Here is a 13,318-nt window from a genome sequence, read left to right as displayed (position 1 = left end):
CTTTTCTGCATCTATTGAGATAATCATGTGGTTTTTGTCTTTGGTTCCGTTTATATGCTGGATTACATTTATTGATTTGCACATGTTGAACCAGCCTTGCATCCCAGGGATGAAGCCCAATTGATCATGGTGTATAAGCTTTTTGATGTGCTGCTGGATTTGGTTTGCCAGTATTTTATGGAGGATTTTTGCATCAATGTTCATCAAGGATATTGGTCTGAAATTCTCTTTTTTGGTTATGTCTCTGCGAGGCTTTGGTATCAGGACGATGCTGGCCTCATAAAATGAGTTAGGGAGGATTCCCTCTTTCTCTATCGATTGGAATAGTTTCAGAAGGAGTGGTACCAGTTCCTCCTTGTACCTCTGGTAGAATTCAGCTGTGAATCCATCAGGTCCTGGACTCTTTTTGGTTGGTAAGCTATTGATTATTGCCACAATTTCAGAGCCTGTTATTGGTCTATTCAGAGATTCAACTTCTTCCTGGTTTAGTCTTGGGAGGGTGTATTTGTCAAGGAATTTATCCATTTCTTCTAGATTTTCCAGTTTATTTGCATAGAGATGTTTGTAGTATTCTCTGATGGTAGATTGTATTTCTGTGGGATCAGTGGTGATATCCCCTTTTTCATTTTTTATTGCATCTATTTGATTCTTCTCTGTTTTCTTCTTTATTAGTCTTGCTAGCAGTCTATCAATTTTGTTGATCTTTTCAAAACAAGTTATTCTTGAATCCTTTCCTATTCCCCCGTCAAACTTTAATTGATGTGTTGTGTTTAAATCGTACTTTAAGTTTTGTTTGCTGAGTTAACTCTCCCAGGATATCTATTCTGAACAGAGGTAGCAGGGATAAGAGGCGAGTGCTTTGCCTCGAGAATTAATCTGAGAACCCAAACAGAATCTTTTCCAGAGGCAAGAAAATTGACAGAAAATGATGGGTGAGACACAGCTTACTATCAGAGTAATCATCTTTAGTTGTGGGAGGGGAGGTGGAAGATGAGAATGATCACCATTAAATAAAACAGGTATCATGGAGAATGCATTTCTGGGAGCACATTTTGATGGAGATGCCTCATCAACTGCCAAATCTCTCGGCAGCTTTGCAAGATCATTCTGCAAATGGCCATTGCGGTACGATTTCATCGTTTCACATTTGCACCTTGCAGCTTTTAAGGGCCATTAGAACCTAAATACTGCCCCATCAGAGCTCAACTTAAAAGGGGTGATTGCCAGCAGCCAGATAGATTGTGGAATCTCAGCCTTTGACAGGTCCTAATAGGTAAATACTTTTGTTTATGAGAGAAAATGATGATCTAGAAATGTCGATGGTCTAAAGCTCTGACTGCATCCCCGAGCAGTTGGAAATTTGACATTGACTCCTATAATAGTCTTATGATACCATCACTTTCCCAGGGGATGAGTTTGAATATCAGAGACCTCGTCTTTTGAAAATTTTGCATAGTATGAGGCATTAAAATTAAGGCTGGTGTTTACTGTTCAGTTCTTACATAGATATTTCCAGATTCACAGCAAGATATTATTTCCCTTAGAAATGCTTTCTGTCCCTGACAGTTGCTGAATGCAATCAGATAGCTTTTGCGTGGGCTAGCATACCAATTAGAGGCCTTGTCTGGGTTATATGTGATGTATTCCCTTCTAAACTCAATGGCTTGTCTGCAGAAAAACACATATAGAGAAGACAAAGCCCAATTCCCAAATCCCTTGAAACTATTTTTGTTCTTAAAATTATATGTATATATGTAATATTATATACATATATATATAAATTTTAATAATATGTGTGTGTATATATATATATATATATATATATATATATATATTTTCAAGGTAGAAAGAAAAATAGCCATGAAGCATGGCAAAAAAAAAGAGATTAATGAGGAAAAAAATCTGACAAAAATATTTAATTAGAATGCAATGGCCTGGCCCTATTATCTTGTATTATTATACATCTTGTCATTAACCAAATCTGTAGCTAAACTGTGAGCATTTGTCTTCATTATATAGTAAAATGGTATAATGAGCAGGTTCCAAACAATGAATAAATGCCCTGAAATGATCACAAGTCTGGAGAATGAAAAACATTTTCATTTCCATTCATTGTGGTTTGGCAGCTGGAGCTTAGCCTTGCTTTAAAAGGCAATGCAAAAGGAATTCATCTATGTTTAAAATTATGGATAGATACATAAAATCAAGGCGTCTTGTAGTGTGAAATCCTATAAACTTGGCATCTACTAACTTGATCTCTGCCGTGAACTCACCACGAGGCCTTTCCAAATTACAGTTTCCTCATCTGTCAAATGTGATGAATTTCTATCATCTCAAAGGTCCCCCTTCTGGTGCTAATATGCTGTGTTCAAGAAAATGATATGAATTGTTAATTCTTGTTTGGGGTCTAGTTTAACTGATATGCAGAAAGCCATTTTTCATTCATTCATTTGTTCATTCACTAAGGTTTCATTGAAGTGTTCATAGAATGCCGGGTACAAGTGTTAATGGTCCAGAGATAAAAATTCTGCTCTTAAGCTAGTTCTGTGATTCCACATCCTAGCTGCACATTGGATCAGCTAAGGAAACATTTTAAAACTCTGATGCATGGCCCCTGGCCCCAGAGAGTCTAACTAAATAGTTTGCAATAAGGCCTCATTCTAGAGTGCTGCCTGGTTTGAGAAACTTCTGATCTAGGGGAAGATGCAAAAATCATAGTACGTTCTACTGTAGTGAAGTGTGGCTTTTCTTAAAGAAACACCTTCCACCCTTTGCCTGCAGGATCCTTACTGGACCATGTCTGCCAACTCCTTGATAGTTTCTCTGATTTCACTCCTCATTCCTACACTGGCAGATGTATTGCTTCTACATATATATATGCACACAAAGAGCATTGCACTCAATGAGAGAAATAGAAGGATACAAAGGAAGCTCTTCTGCAAGAAGCAGCACTGCGATCAATTTTGGAAGATGAGCAAGAGTGGAGCTGGCTGAGAGGGAGAGCAAAATATCCCAGGAAGAGAGTGCAGCATACACAGGTGCAGTGACGTAAGATAGGATGGGAAAGCTCAGAATCTTGAGAAGGTCAGCCTGGCCAGAGCACAGAGAAAACAGCTCGCAAGACCAAGTTTAGGAATAAAACACTATGGCAGAGACTGCTAATGGTTCCCCATTATCCCCGAGTTTTGGAAGGGGGTGTGTATAGACACCCAACTAACAACCACATTCCCCAGCTCCCTGGCAACTAGGTATTGCCATGTAACTAAGTTCTGGCCGATCAGGTTGTGAGTAGAAATTAAGTGAGCAATTTCCAGGTCTCATCTCCAGGAGGAAACTGCCTGCCTCCACTTCTTTATTCTCCCTTCCCATGAGCTGAAATACAAAAATGATGCTGGTGACTCAGCTTCAGTCATGCTGGTGAACAGCATGAGAGGAAATGAGAGGTCAAAAAAAACAGGAGAAATCTCTTCTCAGAATGATACCTGGATCACCCACCTGCTCTGACTTATCCCCAAGAAAGAAATAAAACTTTGACTTGCTCTAGCAACTGTTTAATACTCCTTGTCATAGCAGTATAGACTGTTCTCTAATTAACACACCACTAGAATTCAGTAACAACTAGCAGGTTACTTTCTTGGGAAGAAAACATCACTCTTCTCGGAGGGGTGGACTGCATAAATATCCACTTTTGTGAAGTTCTGTCGTAGAAACATGGAATTTTTAAATAGTCCTAGTAAAGAAAAAATTTATCTGAATTACAATTTTTAGTAAACTACCTCTGCCTCTCAATACAGTTCGAATGTGTCTCACGTGCCAGTTTCTAAACGTCTCACGATTATAGAGAAAAGTTCTTAATTCAATAATTAAGTTTGCTTTTGATTGATTAAGGCCTAGTTGTAATTCCAAAGATCTGTATTGTTGGGATGGGACTGGAACTGGCCTTTAGTTTAATATGCTGGGATATGATTTTAGTGTGCAATTTCCAGTCTCTAGGGTAGTACAAGCTCTCAAACACTTTACTGGGTTTTGATAGAGAATATTCAAAGAAGCAATTTCTAAGGGGAACATTTAGGTGATATGACTCAGAAGACTACAGAGCTAGCTACAATCTCAGATCCTAAGGGGAAGGAAATTACCAATGGAAACATAACTATTACTGCGAAAACAGATCTTCCCAACAGGACATAAATCAGAAGCGCTGACCAGACGTGAGCATGAAAATGCCCCTGGTGGTCCTACGAGACCAGAAGTGTTCAACTTAACATTGTCAAGGCAAAACAGCAAAGATAACTGATTTGTATGCCAGAGATCTTCCTTCTGCTTCACCATACGTCATGTATAGATCTGCTTGCAAACATCTGGCAACTAGTGAAGGGGGTCAGGTGTGTTGTGGGGTCTGTCTTCCCAACAGATGTTGGCTTCCATTTTCATTTCTTCAGGGCTGAGTGCCTTCATTCAGTCCTGCCTCAAGACTGTGTCTCAGCTGGAGACTCTCTCCTTCCCATCACTAAGGCTCCTATTCTTCCAGTCTCCCTGCTGCTGCCTTGGTTAATGTTCCCCATCAGCTTTCATTTGGGGCACTGCAGCAGTCGGCTCCTAACCAGTCTTCCATCCTCCCTTGGTCCTCTCCACTCCAATCTCATATCTCGCTGCTCTTTGCAGGAAGCCCCACAATACCTTTGCCTGCAGGATTCTTATTGGACCACATCTGCCAACTCCTTGATAATTTCTCTGATTTCACTCCTCATTCTTCTTTTCCTACACTGGCAGATGTATTGCTTCCCACTGCCTCTGGAAGTGGGTGCGCCATTTTCATCGGTGAGGCCAGAGGGAGTAAGGGAGATACTTTAGCCCCTCAGAGTATCTCTCTAAGTCTAGATTTTCTACCCTTCTCTCATTTTCCCCAGCTCTTGGGGAGCCTCAGTTCTGCATGGTAGATGCAGCCAAAGAGTCCAGTTGCATTTGCTGTCCTTGTAACTGTATTCTCACCATTCAAGTTGCTTCTGCTCTCAGGGCAAGAGAGCAGATTGCCTGTGGATGGTTCTTATGAAATAATGAGCAAGAGGCAGTGGGCACTACTTTCACATGTGTTGAGATTCTAAGAAGCATTAATAAGTCTCCTCCCAATACACACACACACACACACACACACACACACACACACACACACTCACTGACATACACACATGCACACACATCTCTCATTCCTAAGAACCAAAACATCATTTAAAACACCAAGGGCAGCAATAGAGAACAAAAGAAAATTTAAGGGAGTGAGTGGGGGAATGGCAAAAAAGAATATGGAAGACAATGGCTCTCAAAGGCAATTGAAGAGGCCAGGACAAACTTTGAAACCCCAAATACTTCACAGTTTTGTCAAGAGCTGGCCCTGGACCCAATTGTCTGTGATCTATAGCCAGGGTTGGCTGAGTTTGGGTGGATCAATGACTGCCAAGAGTCCTAACATTTGTAATAGCCCAAAACTCTCTTAAAAAGGTAGGCTTCTTGGTCACTAGTCCTCTTTCTCTGAATCTTTTGAGGAATGAGGAAGCAAGATATTGAAATACAAAGAGCATTGCACTGAAAATAAGAAAATTTGTCTTTCAGTCCCAGCTTTCCCATTTACTTCCCTGGTGCCCCTGGAAAAGTCACTTGCTGAACCTCATTTTATTCAATGGCAAACATGAGCACCTACTTACCAAGCTACCACGAGTCTCAATGAGATAAGGATGTCCAATCACCAGTGTTAAACCAGTACATAGAGGTGTTCACCAGATACTTTATCTCATCTCTCCTGAGTATCAGTTCCAATATGTCAAATGGTAGAAGGATTATGTGCTTTGTCTCTCTCATGGGGCAGCTACGATGTATCATTAAGTAATATACAGTGAAATACCCTTGTACATCACAAAGCACTGTATAATGTAAGTAGGCTATTTTTGTTGCTGCTGCTGCTTTGTTAATTATTGTTATAATTATTGTAGTGATTATTTATGAAGACCTGAAGTGTAATACACTGCTCTTAAAAACATTAATGATCCTTAGCCTAAGAAATGCAGGTACCAGGTTTGTAGGCAATACATGTCATTTCTGGGGGCTGGCCTGCCCATATTAGAGACAAGGAAGAAAATCAATGCCAGAGAAAGGCTTGGGAATGCCCCAGGGAGAAGAGTGAATGGAGACTGAGCAGGTTGGGATCTTTGCTCTTTACAGTCTCTGGCTCTCTGGATGACAGAAGAAAACTCAGGGCTGTTTTGCTGGAGCAGAGTAATGGTGAGAGTACAATTGGAATCAATCTTACATGGATGGTAGCCACTGCCTGGTGAACTTCTACCCCTGCTTCAAATCTCAGCTCAAACATCACCTATTTTAAATAGATTTGATTCCTTCTTCTCTATGTTCCCGCAGCACCCCATGATTACTTTTATTAGCGCGGCTATGACACTACATTATATTTCATCCATCCATCCATCTGTCCACCTATCCATCCATCTGTTCATTCATCCACTCATCCATCCGTATACATATCCATCCATCAGTCCATCCATCTGCCCATTCTTCCATCCATCCATCCATCCATTCATCCATCCATCCATCCATTCATTCATCTGTTCATCCATTCTTCCATCTATTTATCTATCCATCCATTCATCTGCATATCCATCCATCCATCCATCCGTCTGTCCATCTGCCCCTTCTTCCATTCATCCACCCATCCATCCATTCATTCATCTGTTCCTCCATTCTTCCATCTATTCATCTATCCATCCATTCATCTATATATCCATCCATCCATTACTCAATAAATATCTATTGAATGTCTCCCATGGGCCAGGCACTGTGCTAAGTGCTGAGGTTATCACAGTTGGCTCATTCACCTATTCACCTATTCCTTCCAGGGTCTGGTACATGGTAAACATTCAGGAGACAGTACAGTGTAGTGATGAAAAGCATGGCAAGTCCTGCACAAGTTGCTGAAAACGTAAACCTAATTTTCCTCAACTGTTACAATAGTACCTACCCCTAATGTTTACTGTATAAAAATAAAAGTGAGATACTCACATAAAGCACTTAGCAAGGTACCTGAGATCCAGTAAGTGCTATATAAATGACAGCTATAATCATAATAAAGCAACTACTTAGGTTTACATTCCTAGACATAGGAGATTGTTCTGTCACAATGGATAGAGGGAGCTCATCCTTTCTTTTTCTCTTTTCTCTCCTTCCTCCCCCTCTTGCCTCCCATCACCAGTGCCCTGATGATTACAGACATATACAGCAGCATCTTCTGGGACCCTCTTGCCCCAAAGATCAGCTGGGGTACAGAATTTACCATGATCTCTGCCAGGCCCTCCAGGTACCAGGTGTCCTCTGTCCGATACTAAGCAACTTTGTCCCCTTTCTATTCTCACATGAAAGAATTACAGTGTCCCAAGGGGCAAAACTCATATCCAAGCACAAAACACTTCACTTTAGAAGCAATAATGAAACTGTCTGGCTATGAACAATGTCCTTTGTCCCAGGATTAATGTTTCTTTTTCATAACTGCTGATCAAATTAAGACTACAATGTGAGAAAGTAGAGGATGACAGGAAAAACACGACAAAGCACAGAGAATTCTTTTCGCCTCCTTACACAGCGAACTGCATAAGGCTAGAAGCTAAAGTAAAATTGAAAGAAAAGAGAAAGAAAGACCAAACTGATTAGGTGCTGGTATGCAGTTTGGAAAACCTGTTTAACTGAAGTTTTAAAAAAGTGCTGGGGTGGTTCTTGCTATTGAATTTGAAAATTTATCTTCTCAGATAAAATTTGCTTTGTCACTCTGCTGCCCTCTGTCCTGTCTCCAAGTAACCCTAATGCTGGGTCAGTAGTCAGAAATGTGCCTCCTATTTCCATGTCCAGAGTCAGTGCGATGCTCAGCTAGTGACAGTCGCAGTTCCAGGGCCATTAGGAAGAATCTTAACCCAAAACATGGGCTTTCGTTCAACTGCAACTCGGTTTATTTCATATTCATCCATTTTGAGTTACGTGGCTTTGGCAAGTGTTGAACTCTGAGCATGTTTCACCGTCTGTAGAATGAGTATAATACCTACCTCACAATGTAATTATGAGGATTCCATAAGATACAGTATATTAATTGCCCTGCACATAGTAGGTGCTCCACAAATAATCCTTCCTTTCTCTTTGATGCCTGAGGCATGTTACTTTCGTTTTTGTTTTGATTCCTGTTAAAATGCAACTATCCATAACAAGGGTAACTTTTTTTAGCTGTTAGCAGTCATTTGCTCCTGAATAGATTTCAGATTATATTTTTTCCTGAATACGCACAGGATTTTATAGAAAAGGTGAAGGGGCAAATGGAATGCATGGGATCCCTGGAGAAGGTAAGTCCTGAGTGTGGAAGAATTACAAAATCAGGAGAGTGGGAGTTTTATGACATCATACCTCCTTTAAAAGCTTATCAATATCTGATCTTTCCTTCCTTCCTTCCTTCCTTCCTTCCTTCCTTCCTTCCTTCCTTCCTTCCTTCCTTCTTTCCTTGCTTCCTTCCTTCCTTCTTTCCTTCCTTCCTTCCTTCTTTTCGTTCTTTCTCTTTTACAATTTTGGTGTTGCAAATGATGGTGGTAGTATTGTCCAAAGAAATTCATGAGAAGTCCAAAAAAGTGATCTGTTTCTTAAACACAGAATTAAGTGTCCTGGGGTTACTAGTAGCTGTGGACAGAGCCATAGCTTACTACCTGGGGTATTTTTTGTATCTCAACTCTTTGAGCAACTTTCAAGTGCTAACGAAAAAAACATAGATAAACACACATGTGCACACAACACAATGTGTGGCTTCATTTATTGACTTATTGTATACCAGGTACTAAGTATCTTATGCATGTTATAGTTTAATTCTTCAAATTCATGTATAAATTGAGTTTACTTCAATTAAAATTTTCAGAAACTGAATTCAAACAACCCAATACAAAAAAGGAGAATTTATTGACATGTGGAACCCACAACTCCAGAGACACAGCAGGATCCAGGGACTTAACTCTATCTCCCTCAATCTCCTTTTGTTTTTCTCTGCTAGGTTCACGCTTCGGCAGGCTCTCTGCAAGGTTTCCAGCAGCTTCAGGTCTAATTCCTATACGCTTAGTAACTCCAGCTCCCAGAGATCATCTTTCCTAATAATTTCCTAAAACATCTTTAGTAGGACTCTCATTGTCCTACCGCATGTCACATACAGGACCTTGAAACAGATCCATGGCCAAGGGGTTAGAATGCTCTGATTGTCTGGTTGTGTAACAGATGTTTCTTCCCAAGAGCCAGAGGTGAGGTTATCCCCTAGAACCTTATGCCTTGAGAGTAGAAAGTGTGTCCTTCCAAAGATAATTAAAGAGCTGATACCAAAAGAGTGGAAATGGTGCCCAGGCTGGTGAAAACAAGAGATGACTGCTGCAAAATTCTAAAAGGTAGATATTATTGTCTTGTTTTACAAATGAAGAAAGTGAGAGTTAAAGAGCTTAAGTGATCTACTCAGAATCACAGAGCTGACAAATGACAGAGCCAGGACTTGAGCTGACATCTTTGCCAATTTCAAGGTTCCCACTTTTATCCAGTGCTATGCCACACAAACTAGAACTTGACACTGCATGAAGCAGGCTTCCTGGTGAAGTGTTAGAAGGAGGTCTCTAGATTGAGAAAATTCATTTTTGTTTCTAAAGACAGTCTGAAATGAACATCTCTCTGTCTCATTTCTTCCTTCTGAACAGATAATGTCTCTTCCTATCTTGGCAGGCAAAGCCTGTATGCAAATAAATTCTTATTAGTAAATTTGGGGTATATTTACCTCTTCCAGCTTTTTTATTTTTATTTTTAAAGAAGTGAGAAATTCTTCTCAGCAATGTCAGCTCTGTTAAACTGAAAAGTCTGGAAATCTAAGTGTGGCAGCCAGGAGTCCATGGTGGGGATAGATTTTTTTTTTTTCAAATTCGTTTCTACGTTTGTGTTAAGGTCAGTGTATTCATTTCACAGTAGGGAAGGATGAATTTTGACATTTTTATAAGAGTGATTGATTGGTTTGTGTCCATTTGTGAGACTCTGCATGGCAAGAGGCCATGGCTAATGGAAGAGGGGAGAAAAACAAAACAAAACAAAACAAAACAAAAACCTATTTTTGTCAGAAGGCTGCCTATCACCATTTTGGAAGGAGCCCAGAAATATTGAACATGGACACAGATCTGAGAAGAAGATAGAGACTGCTTGACACACATCAATTAAAGTACAAAGCGGGAGGCTATTGAAGGGAATTTTATTTGAATTATGCATGCCGGCAGCCTTGAAAAAGTTACCCATCTCCCCCAAATTTCCTACCACTTACTGATTAACCTTCTGTGTTACTGGTGAGGAAGCATTACAGAGGGGTGAAATTCACAAAAGGGCAGCATACTGGATCCTCCTCCTGGAACTCTCTTGCCTATACAGTATAGTCTTCATCTGAAGCTCAATTCAGATGAACCATCCTTAGGAAGGTGAGAGGTTTTGTGAGTCCCTGCACTAACACTATAGGTTCTGCCCTTTGGCTTCCACTCAAGGATAATCAAAGAACCTATAAATTCTCACTTTGTGACTTCCTGGCTAAACCCTAAGTTTGATGATACTCAGGGACATGTGTATCTGCTTATCACTCATTACATCACATGTGCTGAGCACAGGATGTGAGATTTATAGTAGGCACTTTCAAATATTTATTGAATGAATGCATGAGTGAATGAATGAATGGCTTTTTAATCATTTCAATATCTGCCTTTTGAGTTCTGGCATAAACACGGATTCCTTTCTTTCTTTCCGAGGATGAGCGTGGCTTCATTTAAATTGTTATGCTTACAGATTATGATAGAGAACCATAAACATTTAACGGGGAAGCAATTTCCTTTAAAAACAGAATAGTGTTCCTTGGTGATCCACCACATTTTTCTGTGATGACATCATTGACTGTTTAACCACAGGGAAGCTTTCCTGTGAGCTGCGGGACTGCTAACTTCTATAAATTCCTGTGCATCGGGCTTTGTTTTAGAAGGTGGAAGACCTTTGTATGAATGTCAACAATGGCTATCCCAACATCATCAAGCTGACTGCTGTAATGACAGTGATTCCAGGTTTGAGCATTCTATGACTCCACTGATATTTCCATGGGACCTAAAGGTGGAAATCACATGGTTCCATTGGCTCCACAGGCAGTTCTTGGAGTCAACACATTGCATTTCTCAGGGATTCACTAGGATCAAGTGAGCCTAGAAGGTTAGCGTCTAATACTGCACTTTCTGTTTGGGGCTTTCACTTGCATACTATTATACAGGGACACAATTATTAACGTATGGCTATTCCTAGCTTGGCCCTCTGCCACTCTTTCCCACAAAGTCAGTTCTGACTTGCGGGATCAGTTTTCACCTCTTCTGTTCTAATAATTCCCAGAGGAGTTCCTTAAGTTTCTATGTTGCACAGTCTGAAATGTAGAGTGAAATCTGGGAAGTGTTTATGGCTTTAAAAAGGGGCTAAATCAAAGTGTACTCTTCAGAGGAATTGACATTGAGGGACAAAGAGTGTGATGTGTAGAAAGCACCTTCCTGCTTTCTTTTTTATTATTATTATTATTATTATTATTATTTTTTATTATACTTTAGGGTTATTCTAATGTGTCCTCCTCCCCCACCCCACAACAGTCCCCGGTGTGTTTTCCTTCTGTGTCCATGATTCTCTTTCAATTCCCACCTATTGGTTTTTTGTCCTTGCGATAGTTTACTGAGAATGATGTTTTCCAGTTTCATCCATGTCCCTACAAAGGACACGAACTCATCATTTTTTATGGCTGCATAGTATTCCATGGTGTATATGTGCCACATTTTCTTAATCCAGTCTATCGTTGTTGGACATTTGGGTTGGTTCCAACTCTTTGCTATTGTGAATAATGCTGCAATAAACATACGTGTGCACGTGTCTTTATAGCAGCATGATTTATAGTCCTTTGGGTATATACCCAGTAATGGGATGGCTGGGTCAAATGGTATTTCTAGTTCGAGATCCCTGAGGAATCGCCACACTGACTTCCACAATGGTTGAACTAGTTTACAGTCCCGCCAACAGTGTAAAAGTGTTCCTATTTCTCCACATCCTCTCCAGCACCTATTGTTTCCTGATTTTTTAATGATGGCCATTCTAACTGGTGTGAGATGGTATCTCACTGTGGTTTTGATTTGCATTTCTCTGATGGCCAGTGATGATGAGCATTTCTTCATGTGTTTTTTGGCTGCATAAATGTCTTCTTTTGAGAAGTGTCTGTTCATGTCCTCTGCCCACTTTTTGATGGGGTTGTTTGTTTTTTTCTTGTAAATTTGTTTGAGTTCATTGTAGATTCTGGATATTAGCCCTTTGTCAGATAAGTAGGTTGCAAAAATTTTCTCCCATTCTGTAGGTTGCCTGTTCACTCTGATGATAGTTTCTTTTGCTGTGCAGAAGCTCTTTAGTTTAATGAGATTCCATTTGTCAATTTTTGCTTTTGTTGCCATTGCTTTTGGTGTTTTAGACATGAAGTCCTTGCCCACGCCTATGTCCTGAATGGTATTGCCTAGGTTTTCTTGTAGGATTTTAATGGTTTTAGGTCTAACATATAAGTCTTTAATCCATCTTGAATTAATTTTTGTATAAGGTGTAAGGAAGGGATCCAGTTTCAGCTTTCTACATATGGCTAGCCAGTTTTCCCAGCACCATTTATTAAATAGGGAATCCTTTCCCCATTTCTTGTTTTTGTCCGGTTTGTCAAAGATCAGATAGTTGTAGCTATGCGGCGTCATTTCTGAGGGCTCTGTTCTGTTCCATTGATCTATGTCTCTGTTGTGGTACCAGTACCATGCTGTTTTGGTTACTGTAGCCTTGTAGTATAGTTTAAAGTCAGGTAGCGTGATGCCTCCAGCTTTGTTCTTTTGGCTTAGGATTGACTTGGCAATGCGGGCTCTTTTTTGGTTCCATATGAACTTTAAAGTAGTTTTTTCCAATTCTGTGAAGAAAGTCATTGGTAGCTTGATGGGGATGGCATTGAATCTATAAATGACCTTGGGCAGTATGGCCATTTTCACGATATTGATTCTTCCAACCCATGAGCATGGAATGTTCTTCCATTTGTTTGTATCCTCTTTTATTTCATTGAGCAGTGGTTTGTAGTTCTCCTTGAAGAGGTCCTTCACATCCCTTGTAAGTTGGATTCCTAGGTATTTTATTCTCTTTGAAGCAATTGTGAATGGGAGTTCACTCATGATTTGGCTCTCTGTTTGTCTGT

Source organism: Hylobates moloch, unplaced genomic scaffold (genome assembly GCF_009828535.3).
Source record: "Hylobates moloch isolate HMO894 unplaced genomic scaffold, HMol_V3 SCAFFOLD_12, whole genome shotgun sequence".
Lineage (NCBI taxonomy): Eukaryota > Metazoa > Chordata > Mammalia > Primates > Hylobatidae > Hylobates > Hylobates moloch.
Note: the sequence above shows the minus strand (reverse complement) of the source record.